This window comes from Trachypithecus francoisi, unplaced genomic scaffold, assembly GCF_009764315.1.
Source record: "Trachypithecus francoisi isolate TF-2019V2 unplaced genomic scaffold, Tfra_2.0 Lachesis_group3, whole genome shotgun sequence".
NCBI classification, from domain to species: domain Eukaryota; kingdom Metazoa; phylum Chordata; class Mammalia; order Primates; family Cercopithecidae; genus Trachypithecus; species Trachypithecus francoisi.
In genome coordinates this window covers 139,955,551-139,969,138 of record NW_022681468.1, presented here as the reverse complement: position 1 = coordinate 139,969,138, position 13,588 = coordinate 139,955,551, and the positions used below count along the sequence as shown (strand labels likewise).

Below are 13,588 nucleotides of genomic sequence, written 5' to 3'. Positions count from 1 at the left end.
ATTGAACCTGCATGACCCCTAGGTCCTATTACAGCCTGTTGGTTTGTTAAACAGATGTGATAATGCAACATTTATTGCAAGTTGTTGTAAATGCCTGAGAAGCAGGTATATAAACTTCAACCAAAGCAACTGACCACTGTCATTTGCACCACACTGGCAGGCCTCTAGAGAGTCACCATAAGTAAACAACCCTTTTGAAAGAGTCCCAGAGGGTACAGAAGAGGCTTCCAGGGTGTCCTCTTGGAAATCAGAGTCCCATACAAGTGACCTCAGTAAATAGGAAACCCACCCCCTATATATAATGCTCATGTCAGCCATAAAACTGGACAAAACTGTTTTAGTAAAACTTAGAAATTAGGAGTTTTCAGGAGAAAAACATGGAAATCAATGAACTGTATCATATATCTATGAATTCAGTACTAACATTTACATAGTGCTTTTATAATTTATGAGTTACTTCACATATAGTATTTCATTTTATGTTCATATTCACAGTAACCTTCAGAGGTAAACATTAGTCCCAATTTTACAAATGTGAAAATTGAGGCTCAGAGGATTGGAATACCAATGCCTGGTAAGTAGAACCAGGTTCACTCCCATCACTTCTGACTCATGTTGTTTCTGTCATGCAACAACTGCGTTCACAAAGGACAATTACAGAAAATTAACAGAGCCTTGTAAACCCATAATACCCACTCTGGCCAAACCCAGTAAATTCTTATGCTATTGATCTGTTATGTCACAGTCACCTAAACTCAAGTAGTATGTACAAGTTGGCAAGAAAAAATTAAAGATTTTGGTTGTGTCACGAAAATACATGAGTACCATACAGTTCTGTATTGTCAGGTGATTTTTTTTTTTTTTTTTTTTTTTAGATAGGGTCTCGCTCTGTCACACAGGCTGGAGTACAATGGCACAATCATAGCTCACTGCAACCTCGACCTCCTGGGCTCAAGCTATCCTCCTACCTCAGTCTCCCAAGTAGTACAGAACCATGCCACCATGCCCAGCTAATTTTTAATTTTTTGTAGAGACAGGGTCTTGCTATGTGGCCCAGGCTGGTCTCCAACTCCTGGCCTCAAGTGATCCTCCCACCTCAGCCTCCCAAAGCACTAGGATAACAGGCATGAGCCACCAAGCCCAGTCTACCACATGGTTTTTACACTTGTAGTGGCAATAATAACTTGAAAGCACTACTGCCACTAAAAGCATATTTAACTACTTTCTATATGTAGGTTCACAAAAATAAGCATAAGAAGCTGTCTCTCTTCTCCCCAAGATATATACAGAGTTGCTCTCCGGAAGGCTACTTCACCCCAATATGTGTATCTGATTCAGGGCTGACTTATCCAGGAGGAATAGTAGGCAGAGTGCTTAGGGCCCATGATATTTTCTTTTTTTTTTTTTTGAGACGGAGTCTTGCTCTGCCACCCAGGCTGGAGTGCAGTGGCCGGATCTCAGCTCACTGCAAGCTCCGCCTCCCGGGTTTATGCCATTCTCCTGCCTCAGCCTCCCGAGTAGCTGGGACTACAGGCGCCCGCCTCGTCGCCCGGCTAGTTTTTTTTTGTATTTTTAAGTAGAGACAGGGTTTCACCGTATTAGCCAGGATGGTCTCGATCTCCTGACCTCGTGATCCGCCCGTCTCGGCCTCCCAAAGTGCTGGGATTACAGGCTTGAGCCACCGCGCCCGGCCGGGCCCATGATATTTTCAAGAGCCCACAAAACTGTCTCAATTTTCCTTTATTTTAAAACCAGAGGAAAAATGAATATAATAGTAATGGATGCATAATAATGAATCTAGCCTGGATTATATTTGTCTTTATACTGACATATTCATCAAACATAATTTTTTTTTTTTTTCTTTTTTTTTTTTTTTTTTTTTTTTGAGACGGAGTCTCGCTCTGTCGCCCGGGCTGGAGTGCAGTGGCCGGATCTCAGCTCACTGCAAGCTCCGCCTCCCGGATTTACGCCATTCTCCTGCCTCAGCCTCCCAAGTAGCTGGGACTACAGGTGCCCGCCACCTCGCCCGGCTAGTTTTTGTATTTTTAGTAGAGACGGGGTTTCACCGTGTTAGCCAGGATGGTCTCGAGCTCCTGACCTCGTGATCCGCCCGTCTCGGCCTCCCAAAGTGCTGGGATTACAGGCTTGAGCCACCGCGCCCAGCCCAAACATAATTTTTAATATGTTTTTATGGAGGAAGTGACCCACAAAGGCAAAAGTGCCTGGGCCCACAGAAGACACACACGGCCCTGGTCTGATTCATCTTACCCTACACCCCATAAACATACTAAGGCAGTAATGCATCTGGCTCCACAATCCCCACATTTTGGAATAAAGAACAGCTTAGCTGGTTTAAAGAAGGCCTCTAATTATGCAATTCTTTTGCTTCCCATATTTCTAAACCAATGAGATCTGAATTAGGTATTTTACCCATAAACAACATCCTTCCTGACTGCTTTGTGGAAAAGCATGTGTACAATTATTTTTTCTTTTCTAATTTTTTTTTTTTGAAACTAGGTCCCAGTCTGTCACTTAGGCAGGAGTGCAGTGGCACGATCAGAGCTCACTGAACCCTCCGTCTCCTGGGCCCATGTGATCCTCCCACCTCAGTCCCCCAAGGAGCTGGAACTACAGGCACGTGCCACTGTGCCTGGCTAATTTTTAAATTTTTGGTAGAGACAGGGGTATCACTGTGTTGCCACTCTGGTCTAAAAGTCCTGACCTCAAGTGATCATCCCAACTCAGCCTCCCAAAGTGCTGAGATTACAGGTGTGAGCCACTGCACCATGTCACATGTACATTTTAAAACAATTTGTCTTTAGGCATCTCATACAAACCATAAGGAAAGAGTGAATTTCAAAAAACAAACAGAAAATAGACTGTAATAATAATATTTTAAACATTTCAGTCAAGGGGCTGGAACTTTTTACATCTTAAAGAATGCAAGACATCTGAATATGGAGATAATAAAGAATAAAGCATATCTGGGAGAAAGTTGTTATTTCCCCACAAGACCCGTGGCTGGTTTGTCATATTTTCAAACACATCGTCTATGTCCTATGCGTCCCAATGATGTTGTGAAAGAGCATACAAATGTAAGTGCATCTTTATTAAAGGCTGCAGACATGAACTTTCTCACTGAGATAAAATATCATCTCTGCATGATTTTTCCCTCTGACAACTCCAGGCTGATTAGAAGATCTCAGTCTGTGCCCCTCTGGCAAAGATACCACTTGTAGGCAAATATACCACTTACAGTGATGCTTAATAAACTATTTTTAAGTTATCCTTGCTACCATAAACTTAAAAATTGTGTGAGAATACATATATTTTATTGAAATGTAAAAAGCCATTTGAAGTCAAGGTTGGTGCTACCTCACAAATTATAAGGACTCAAAAATGTCTGTGGAGTGACTAAATAAATGAATGCATGTTTAGGTTAAAATAAAAAGCTCTCCAGACTATTGCCAGATCTACAGAAACCAATGTCATCTAAAGATGTGTCAGTCCCACTCATGATGATACAAATGATGGTGATCATTTCATCACATGTCAGTCTTGCAGGTCATGGGCCATTGTAATAAGTCCAAGAAGAAGTGACTGGCCTCAGCTTTCTCTGCCAGTCACCGTCAGGAAGTGAATGCAGACATAGTTACACAGCCAAAACTTAGACTGATTACATAGCAATTACTATTTGTCTGTAAAATGAAGTTCTGTGTCAGAAGGATTAACAAGTTCCATTCCTCATCAAAAAACCGTCAATTAACTAATTAATGAATTGTTCATTAAAAAGCAAATATTATGTACATAGTATTTGTGCCAAAAATGTTTAACCCAAATTACTTTAGAAGAAATTAAACCATGCTAGAATATTCAATAAAATGGTTAGACTAGACTTTCCCAAAATTCAAAATAATGAAAAATTATATTGCGGGGAGGGGGGAGGGGGGAGGGATAGCATTAGGAGATATACCTAATGTAAATGATGAGTTAATGGGTGCAGCACACCAACATGGCACATGTATACATATGTAACAAACCTGCACGTTGTGCACATGTACCCTAGAACTTTAAGTATAATTTAAAAAATAATAAAAAGAAAATAAAGGAATTAGCCAAATTGAGTTTATGAACATTGATTGGATACTGCACCAAAAATTAAAACCAATTCCAAGAGATAAGATGTATTGGGGACCACTGAGGAAAGTAAAAAATGGGATATATGCTATTTATCAATGTTACATTTCTCGGATATGGTGATGATAATGTGGGTATGCAGGAGAAAGCACATGTTCTTAGGGGATGTGTGCTGAAGTATTTGGGGTAAGTGTCATGATGTCTACAACATTTGACAAAAACAACAGCAACCTGTGTATCGTAAAGACTCAGATAAACTTAAGGAAATAGGGTGGAAAAAGATTTTCTATGCACATAGACAACAAAAGCAAGCAGGAGTAGCTATTCTTATAACAGACAAAACAAACCTTAAAGCAATAACAGTTAAAAAAGACAAAGAGGGAAATTATATGATAAAAGGACTAGTCTAACAGGAAATTATCACAATGTTAAATATATATGCACCTAACACTGGAGCTCCCAAATGTATAAAACAATTACTACTAGACCTAAGAAACAAGATAGACAGAAACACAATAATAGTGGGAGACTTCAATATTCCACTAACAGCACTAGATGGGTCATCAAGACAGAAAGTCAACAAGGAAACGATGAACTTAAACTATACCCTAAAACACATGGACTTAACAGATATTTACAGAACGTTCTACCCAACAAATGCAGAATATACATTCTATTCATCAGCACATGGAACATTCTCCAAGACAGACCATGTGAAAGTCCAAAAAACAAGTCTCAACAATTTCAAGAAAACTGAAATTATAGCAAGTACTCTCTTAAACCACAGTGGAATGAAATTGGAAATCAACTCCAAAAGGAACCCTTAAAACCATGCAAATAAGTGGAAATTAAATAACCTGCTCCTGAATGATCATTGGATCAACAATGAAATCAAGATGGAAATTTTAAAATTCTTCAAACTGAACAATAACAGTGATACAACCTAACAAAACCTCTGGGATACAGCAAAGGCGGTGCTAAGAGGAAACTTCATAGCATTAAATGCCTACATCAAAAAGTCTGAAACAGCACAAATAGACAATCTAAGATCACATCTCAAGAAACTACAGAAACAAGAACAAACCAAATTCAAGCCCAGCAGAAGAAAGGAAATAACCAAGATCAGAGCACACTACATGAATTTGAAACAAAAAAAAAAAACACAAAAAAGACAAATGGAACAAAAAGCTGATTCTTTGAAAAGATAAATAAAATTGATAGACCATTAGTGAGATTAACCAAGAAAAGAAGAGAGAAGATCCAAGTAAGCTCAATTAGAAATGAAACAGGAGATATTACAACCAATACCACAGAAACACAAAAGATCATTCAAGGCCACTATGAACACCTTTACGCCCATAAACTAGAAAACCTAGAGGATATGGATAAATTCCTGGAAATATACAACCCTCTTAGATTAAACCAGGAACAAATAGAAACTCTGAACAGACCAGTAACAAGCAGTGAGATTGAAATGGTAATTTAAAAGTTGTCAACCACAAAAAAGTCCAGGATCACATGGATTCACAAATGAATTCTATCAGACATTCAAAGAATTGGTACCAATCCTTTTGACACTATTCCACTAGATGGACAAAGAGAGAATCCTCCCTAAATCATTCTATGAAGCCAGTATCACCCTAATACCAAAACCAGGGATGGACATAACAAAAAAAAACTACAGAACTGTATCCTTTATGAACATAGATGCAAAACTCCTCAACAAAATACCAGCTAACCAAATCCAACAACATATCAAAAAGATTGTCCACCATGATCAAGTGAGTTTCATACCAGGGATCCAGGGATGGTTTAACATACACAAGTCAATAAATGTGATATACCACATAAACAGAATTAAAAACAAAAATCACATGATAATCTCAATAGATGCAGAAAAAGTATTTGACAAAATCCAGCATCTTTTATGATTAAAACCCCCAGCAAAATCAGCATAGAAGAGGCACACCCTAAGTTAATGAAAGCCATCTATGGACAAACCCACAGCCAACATTATACTGAATAGGGAAAGGTTGAAAGCATTCCCCTGGAGAACTGGAACAAGACAAGGATGCCCATTTTCACCACTTCTATTCAGCACAGTATTGGAAGTCCTAGCCAGAGCAATTAGACAAGAGAAAGAAATAAAGGGCATCCAAATCAGTAAAGAGGAAGTCAAACTGTTGCTGTTTGCTGATGACATGATCATACACCTAGAAAACCCTAAAGACTCTTCCAAAAAGCCCCTATAAATGGTAAATGAATTCAGCAGTTTCAGGATACAAAATTAATATACACAAATCAGTAGCCCTGCTATACACCAACAGCAACCAAGCTGAGAATCAAATGAAGAACTCAAACCCTTTAATCATAGCCATAAAAAAGATACTTAGGAATATACTTAACCAAGGAGGTGAAAGACCTCTACAAGGGAGACTATAAAACACTGCTGAAAGAAATCATAGATGACACAAACAAATGGAAACACATGGTCATGGATGGGTATAATCAATATTGTGAAAATGACTATACTGCCAAAAGCAATCTACAAATTCAATGAAATTCCCATCAAAATACCACCATCATTTTTCACAGAACTAGAAAAAACAATCCTAAAATTCACGTGGAACCAAAAAGAGCCCACATAGCCAAAGCAAGACTAAGCAAAAAGAACAAATATAGAGGCATTACATTACCCGACTTCAAACTATACTATAAGGCCCTAGTCACCAAAACAGTGTAATATTGGTATAAAAACAGGCATGTAGACCAATGCAACACAGTAGAGAACCCAGAAATAAAGCTAAATATTTACAGTCAATGGATCTTTGACAAATCAAACAAAATCATCAAGGAGGGAAAGGATACTCAACTTAACAAATGGTGCTGGGATAATTGGCAAGCCACATGCGGAAGAATGAAACTGGATTCTCATCTCTCACCTTATACAAAAATCAACTCAAGATGGATCAAAGACTTAAATCTAAGACCTGAAACTATAAAAATTCTAGGAGATAACATCAGAAAAACCCTTCTAGACATTGGCTTAGGCAAAGATTTCATGACCAAGAACCCAAAAGCAAATGCAACAAAAACGAACATAAATAGATGTTACCTAATTAAACTAAAAAGCTTCTGCACAGCAAAAGAAATAATCAGCAAACAGACAACCCACATGTAGGAGAAAAATCCTCACAATCTATACATCCAACAAAAGACTAATATCCAGAATCTACAAGGAACTCAAACAAATCAGCAAGAAAAAAAACAAGCGGATCCCATCAAAAAGTGGGCTAAGGACATGAATAGACAATTCTCAAAAGAGGATATACAAATGGTCAACAAAACATAGGAAAAAATGCTCAACATCACTAATGATCAGGGAAACGCAAATCAAAACCACAATGCAGTACCACCTCACTCCTGCAAGGATGGCATAATCAAAAAAGAATAAATGTTGATGCAGATGTGGTAAAAAGGAAATACTTTTACACTGTTGGTAGGAATGTAATCTAGTGCAACCATTATGGAAAACAATGTGAAGATTCCTTAAAGAACTAAAAGTAGATCTACCATTTGACCCAGCAATCCCACTCCTGGGTATCTACCCAGAGGAAGAGAAGTCATTATACAAAAAAGATACTTGCACACGCATGTTTATAGCAGCACAATTCACAATCGCAAAAAATATGGAAGCAGCCCAAATGCCCATCAATCAACAAGCAGATAAAGAAAATGTGGCATATATACACACGCACACACACACACACACATACATACACCATGGAATACTACTCAGTCATAAGAAGGAACGAAATAATGGCATGTGCAGCAACCTGGATGGAATTGGAGACCATTATTCTAAGTGAAGTAATTCAGGAATGGAAAACCAAACATCGTATGTTCTCATCCATAAGTGGGAGCTAAGCTATGAGGACGCAAAGGCATAAGAATGATACAATGGATTTTGGGGACTGGGGGAAAGGGTGGGAGGGGGAGTGAGGGAAAAAAGACTACAAAGTGGGACCAGTGTATGCTGCTCAGGTGATGGGTGCACCAAATCTCAGAAATCACCACTAAAGAACTTATTCATGTAACCAAACACTACCTGTTCCCCAAAATCCTATTGAAATTTGAAAAACAAAAAGACCCCATATGTGTGTTTGTACACATGAGGGAATGTGTTTGTATAGAAACAGAGACAGACAGTAAGGAAGCAAATGTGGCAAAATAGTAATAATTGTAGAATTAAGTTATGGGTGTTCATCGTATCATTCTTTCAATTATGTAACATTCAACATTTTCTAAATTAAAAGTTAGGGGAAATGTAAATAAGAATAATGTTATTGAGAAATGCTTAAAGACATAAAAGGTGTCTTTGATTATAATTCTAAGTTTAAAGAGGAAGTTTCAAAATAATGTACAGGATAATTCCATTTGGGGATATATATTTGGATCAATATACACAAATACATTAATAGAGGTCACTATAATTGGAGCCCTGTAAAGGTGTGCAACACAGCAACCTCAAGTATTTATCTCTAGGCAGCATGATTATGGTGACTTCTGCTTTCTTATTTTTATTTCCAAAAATTACCTACTTTTACATATATGCATTAATATATACATACACATATACATATGAATTACTGTTTAAGAGAATGAGACCCAGATCTTGGGTCATGTTAGAACATATCAAAACTTTGCAACACTGGGTCCTGTTGAAAATCTGTTTGTGTTAAAGCTGGTTAATCTTATCTTTACACAATTAAGATTAAATATAATTAAATCATTTTACTTGAAAAAAATGGGTGACAATAATTCTAGACTCCTGATTACCATTGGGAATATGAATATATTTCCCCAGAGGGCATAACTAATGGCCTATGGGTGGGAACTACATTGAGACAAGAGTTCAGCTCATTATAAGACTGAATGTTGCAATGAATAAGTATCTAACAAGGGAATGAAATGCATCATGCTCTAATTACCTGTGGAAGTAGGTTAACCACCTATCAGGGACGATATTGGAGGGAGGGACAGGGCACTATGTAAACTCTAATCCAGCCTTTAGTCTCTAAAGAGTCTACGGTCAAAAATAAAGAAAACAGCCGTAATAGGTTGGACTCATGTCCACTGAAGGAAAAATTACATAGTAGCCTGTCACTGACTAACTAGAGACAAAAGAGAAAATCAACACTCTCTGGTGTGGATGCTACATTAAAGAAATAGGATTCAGTAAGCTGAAGTGTTAATGATACTATTAATTACTCCACCAAATTACTCCACCAAAACACCAAAGTGTGTTTTCTGCGATCATGACCAAAATTATTTCTAATTATATGAACTCTGTTTTAAATGTTGATGTGTTCACACAATGGAACACTGCTTTGAAATTTAAAATGAAGAACAAACTATTAATACATGCAACTGTATGGGTATATGTCAAAAACCTTATGCTGAGCAAAAGCAGCAATACAAAAGAACACATGCTGTATGATTTCATTTATATTCATTTCAAAAGTAGGTAAAACTGATCTGACAGAAATCAAAAGACGGTCACAATGGGTATAGAAAGAATGAATGAAAAGGGGCACAAGGGAACTTTCTGGGGTGATAGAAATCAATGTTCTGTATCTTGTTTTATACACCCTTGGTAGTCACATGGGTGTATATAATTGTCAAAGTTCATTGAGCTGAACACCTAGACCTGTGGGCTTTTTGTATATAAATTAAACTTCCATGAAAAAATTAAAATTATATTTTTAAAACATCACTTTGCATCATTGGAAGAACTCAAAACTTACCAAGCGATTTCTTTTTACTGTAGAACTACCTGATCTTTCACCAGGTCTCAATAGGTGGCCTACCTAAGAAAACAGAAGTATGCAATATTAGTATCTGAAAAATGCACAATAACTATAAATTTACCTCCTTTAACTTTCTTCCTAGACAAATCTAGATAACTAGGAAGTCACTGACATAGGAAGGAACAACAGATTGAATTTATCAGGCTTTAGTCCAGCCAGATAAGAATAATTCTGTACAAAAATAATCTATTTGTATTTTAAAGGCCACATGAGACAACTCAAGGTAAGCACAAATATGCCACTCAATTTGGCATTAAAATTGAGTGAAACAGATCTCAAATCCTGTGAATCAGAATATCTCAGGGGTGAGGTTCCAGAATCTGCCTTTTATTTAAGTGCCATAGGTGACTCTATCACAAGCCATAGCTGAGAACCACAACTGAACTTCAAGAACTATGTGTGAGAGGAAATTATTGCCCAGGCTCTAGAGAAACAAAATGCAATCCAAAACTTTCCCTCAATTTATTCTCATGTATGTAGTCTTCTCTGGGCAGTTATTTTTTTAAAACTAGAATAATATCATTATTAGATTTCATTTTTCCCTACATGTGGTCTTAATTTCCTTCATACTGTAAACTCTTAGAGATTTAGAATGAGAAATGAAGGAGCAAACAAGTGATTTCAAACATTCAAAACCCAAAATACCATGGAAATAAACGCGCTTTTGCAAACATATGATGGTGTAGGCAGAGGTACTGACCGCATGCTCTTTCAGTTAGAAAAAAAAAAAATGACTGATTTGTTTCCTGCTGAGGAAAGTGGTGTGGCAGGATGCAGCCAACGTACATAAAGAAGAAGTTGGTCAGTCATATGGTGACTAGAGAAGGGGAAGAACAACACTTATGGCTTAGTAGTTACAAGAAAAGAGGTTGCAGGGGAAGTTCATCAACACGCACTCTCCACTACAAAGCGCCAAGAAGTCTAAAAAGCCTGAGACCATTTCTTCGTTTTCTGGCCCCTGGGGTATGCCTGACAAACAGGGTCACTGATACTTTGCAGGACCCAGTGTTTTCTAGGGGCCAGGTAACTAAAACTTACGAATCCAAGCAAGGAGATAGGGGTGTCGCTGCCAGGTGTTGCTAAAAGCAAGGCTAGGTCATCATATATGACCCCATCAGTAACTCCCCTGTGGCTCCCTCCGCACCTTCAACCAGTTGCCAGCAAGGCTGCCCAAGACCATCCCCCCTAGCCCCACCTCTCTACTCCCCCACCCCAGCCCCAAGCAGTGGGTTTTCTCCAGGACATGCCTGCTGACCAGTGCTTGCTCTCTCCCTATGTTCCTCCCTTGTTCCAGGCTTGGCCACCTGTAGACCAGTGTCCACATCAAAGCCAGAGTCATCATTATAAAAGGGGAATGGCATCATGTCACACTCCTGCTAAAAACCCTGCCAACACCTCTTGTTGGCCTCAGGAAAAAAGCTGTAACATGACTCCTAGGACCTTCTGCAACGTAGTCCCTGCTCATCTTTCCAGCCTGATTCCTTATCACTCTCCTTCCCTGTTCCCATGCTCCTCTGCACCTCCTCATGTCTGCACTCCAGAAATATACAACTCAGCTTCTTTCCATTTGGGAGCCTTCACACATGCTCTTCCCTCTGTCTGTAGCCATCTGTCTCCACTCCCTTTATCAGACTAGCTCCTTTTCATCTGTCTAATGGCAACTCATATATCATTTCCTTTAGGAGGCCTTCTCTGACCTCCCCAAATCAGATAGGAGGAGCATTTCCTGTGTGTTCCCGTAGAACCTGGTACTGCTCATGTGAGAGCCCTGATCACTCTAGAATACATTTTTCTATTATATTGGCTATTTTCCTATTATTCCACAAACTCCTTTAGGACAGGGCTCCATAGCTGTATCTCCAGCATCTAACGCCTGTCTGGCACATAGTAATGCTCAGTAAACACTTGTTGAATGAAAGATTAATTTCCACAAGAAATGGAAGAAGGGCTCCAAATGCTAAAAGATATTTTCCTTTTAGCAACTATCCCTCCCTGGATCCCAGACCCCAGTCCCCAGGCCCAAAATGTCTCAGATCTGCCTTCTCAAGCTGGAGTGGCTACAGCTTTTTTGGCTACTCCCTCCCTTTTTCTGGTCCCTATCTTCTTACACACCCTTATCTTCAGCCTGGGAAGAACTTCAAAGCATGAGCAAAACTGGGTTAGCAATAGGAAGAGTGTTGCAGGCAAATTGAAGAGCAGAAGAAAGAAGAGAAAATGAGCAAATCTGGGGAGAGGAGGCACTATAGTTATAAAGGAAGATATACAAAAGGATGTTTGGCGGTAAAGACTTCCTGTGAAAAATACCACAGACACAAGTGAGTTTTCATCGGTGAAGGACTTTGTTGTTTCTTGGTTTCACAAAATACTCAAACAAAAAACAAAATTGTTTTTGTTTCGCAGAATAGTCATAGCAACAAATACAAAATGGTATCGGGCAGGTGAATGAATTCTGTGACAACGACATCTGTATCTGGTGGTCCCACTTGGCCAGAGGGTAAAGGCTCATCAGCAAGTTCTAAGCCAACTTGTTAGGGCTTGAAAATTCTCCAGTGGGACTAAGTCAACATGTTCTGTGTTCATGGGCTGAGCCCCCAGAGCAGAGGAAAAGAAGAACAATTATTTAAGCAAGACGAAAAAAAAGGGGACTCTGTACCCAAACAGTGGCAATGAGAATGCAGACAGAAGACATTTACCTCTCAGAAAGCTAATCAAAGTACCAAGCACTTGGCAGCTTATCCTTTCTTTGACCTTATCGGTTTGCTAGATTGGTTTGCGGGATTGGTACTAACAGATAACAAAGACGAACTTAAATACAATTGTGTAATATAAGGTAACTAAGGAGAAAATATCCGTGTAACCTCTTCTCTATCTTATTTTAAATATTCCTGCTAGCACTTCTCATTTTAAAAGTTTCTAGACATTCAAACATAAAGCAATGTCATATTCTTCCTAAAATTACTTTTAAAACATATGGCTATGTTGCTACTGTTAATTTCTCCAATACTATCTTCCAAAGTGTCTTTGAAACCTTTTATTTTGAACATACTGAATAAATCTATTTTTCAATTTTAGCCATTTTTCCTTGTGTAGAAAATATTCTGTCATGGGAATTATATAATCACTATTGCATGAAATAAACAATATTTCTATAAGATTTCCAGAAGTTGTTTCTTATTAACGATCTAGTCAAGTGTTGTCACTCTCTAAAACATAAAGTAACATCGAAAAAATAAGAATTGACATTCAAGTCCATTTTTACTCAAATCCAGTCTTTTTCTAGTAGCAATGGCAATCAGGTATACTTTACGGAGGACTCATAGTAATGTAGCAGATTCTAGTTTAACTCTAGAAGCAACATTTAGTCCTGTCATTCTTGCAAATTTATCAACTCACCAAAATACCACCACTGATACTTGCTCCACCTCTAAAGGTTGTTGGAGTAAAGAAAAAGTCATCTTTCGTTGAACTTTTGGAACAGTAAAGATCTAAGGAAAGAGAGTAAACAAAATCAGTTGAAAGAAAAAGGTTTGCTAAAGTCAAGTCTAACTCTAGAAGCAGGAACTTAGGATTTTGAAATTTAA

The 13,588-nt window shown here is 38.3% G+C and overlaps 1 protein-coding gene across 4 annotated transcripts in view; it reads right to left on the bottom strand.

Moving 5' to 3' along the window:
• The window catches only part of ATP8B4 (ATPase phospholipid transporting 8B4 (putative)), a 270,644-nt gene that overhangs the window by 248,024 nt on the left and 9,032 nt on the right, over positions 1-13,588 (bottom strand). For 2 of the 4 annotated variants that reach the window (XM_033190150.1, XM_033190151.1), the window contains exons 2-3: positions 13,401-13,492; positions 9,945-10,007 (exon numbers count right to left, since the gene is read on the bottom strand). The gene's annotated coding sequence lies outside the window, so the exon portion shown is untranslated. The remainder of the gene's footprint in view (positions 1-9,944; positions 10,008-13,400; positions 13,493-13,588) is intronic. The other 2 variants (XM_033190153.1, XM_033190152.1) reach the window with 1 other exon arrangement.